Source organism: Aplysia californica, unplaced genomic scaffold, assembly GCF_000002075.1.
Source record: "Aplysia californica isolate F4 #8 unplaced genomic scaffold, AplCal3.0 scaffold00084, whole genome shotgun sequence".
Taxonomy (NCBI): domain Eukaryota; kingdom Metazoa; phylum Mollusca; class Gastropoda; order Aplysiida; family Aplysiidae; genus Aplysia; species Aplysia californica.
In genome coordinates, this window is record NW_004797354.1 from 855,771 (window position 1) to 857,572 (window position 1,802).

The following is a 1,802-nucleotide window of genomic DNA, read 5'->3' on the forward strand; positions in this document are numbered from 1 at the left end:
ATGATGATGATGATGATGATGATGATGATGATGATGATGATGATGATGATGATTTTTTTCTGGGGGAAGGGGGATGAGATTTTTTAAAATACGTACCTCTTTCATCATAACAATAACATAATAATATCACTATCAGTGACAAAAAATTTGAGCCTTATCGTATTATAACTTACGCCTTTTCTTGTCTTGTGTCAAAGTAGATCTAGACTAGATTGGGCCTCGAAAGCTTCTCAAACGGTCGCTCCAGATCTAGAAAGGCTTATTAGTATAGGCTTATAGTTTGGGATTAATCTAGAGCTATACATGTATAGTTTTCGCACCGCCTGTCCTATATCACCATGAACTGTTTACAAATATGTCCGCGATTAAAACAAAATTAACCCCCCCCCCTCTCTCTCTCTCTCTCTCTCTCTCTCTCTCTCTTTCTCGCACAAAAAAGTCCAGGAACTAAAATTCAAAGAAAGATGACTGAAACACAGTTTTTCCAAATTTATTCATTTTTTCCCAAAAAGATACTTTCTGCTCTGTAGATTAAGTGTGTAAAATTTTAGTTTCCACAACAACGAGAAATTCATGTGAAATGAGTTTAAATCACACTGGTCGGGTTTCAAAAGTCTGAACAGCCATGGTTCTTCATGAACATTGTCAATAATGTGTTTAGCCACCCCCTTTGATCAAATACTCTGCGCCGCGTCGATGCATGGACAGGGCTTGCCTTCGGAGAACTTGTGGTAGGTTCTGCCACTCCTGGACGAGGTAGCCGAAGAGTTGTTGAAGACTTTGTGCAGGAGGGTGGTCATTCCTTATCTACCGGTCAATGTGATCCCAAATGGTCGAATCTGCTGCAGGAGAGGAACAGCAAGAGGACGAAAGATTTCGTTTCTGTACCTTGCCCCGATCAAATTGCCCTGTATAATATGGTACAGGGGAGTCCTGTGCTGAGCTGAGAAGCCTCCCCACCCCAGAACGGACCCTCCACCGTAGGGCACCACCCTGCTGAATGCAGTCAGGGTGGAACCGCTCTCCTCGGCGCCTCCAGACATGGGCTCGTCTGTTTAAGCGCAGCAGGTTGGATCTGGATTCGTCCGAGAAGACTACCTGGTCCCGCTGACGTCGTGTCCGTTTTGAATGGTGAGCAGACCACGCCCGGCGAGCTGCTTTGTGGGCCGGCGTGTGTCATGGGCGCCTGGCAGGGACACGAGAAGCGAATCTGGCTCTACGGAGACGGTTCCCCACCGTCTCCTCGTTCACGTGGACATTGACTGTCACCTGTAGTTGGCCCCTGATGCGGTTTGAGGTGGTGGTTCGTGACGTCACGGCCTGTCTGACAATAAACCGGTCGATCCTGTCGTTGGTCAAACTATGCCGCCCTGGTCGAGGCCTGTTCTGGACCCTTCCGGTCCTAGCTATCGTTCTTGCAGCCTCCACGTGACTGATGGGGACACCCCAAGTCGACGTGCAACGACTCGGAATAATATGCAACCATCTTGGAGCCAGGCAAAGGCTCTTCCTCTGTCGACATCAGGCAGCGAGAATTGTTAGACCATCGTGATGCAAATGAAACATGGCTGAAAAACGCAGACTTATAAAGGGTTGCACGTCAGTGATATTTACAGCCAAAACATCTGTTTAGCATAATATACCAAGCTCAGTTTTAACCCCCAGTCTCTATGCCAGTGTTGCTGAGGCAGATACATTAAGCCCATTTTCGTGCTTTCGGCTGTGTTTTGGCATGCTCTGCGCCTTCGCTGTGAAGCTTGTGTGGGCAAATTTGCTGTAAAGGCAAACTGTGCCTCGTTTTC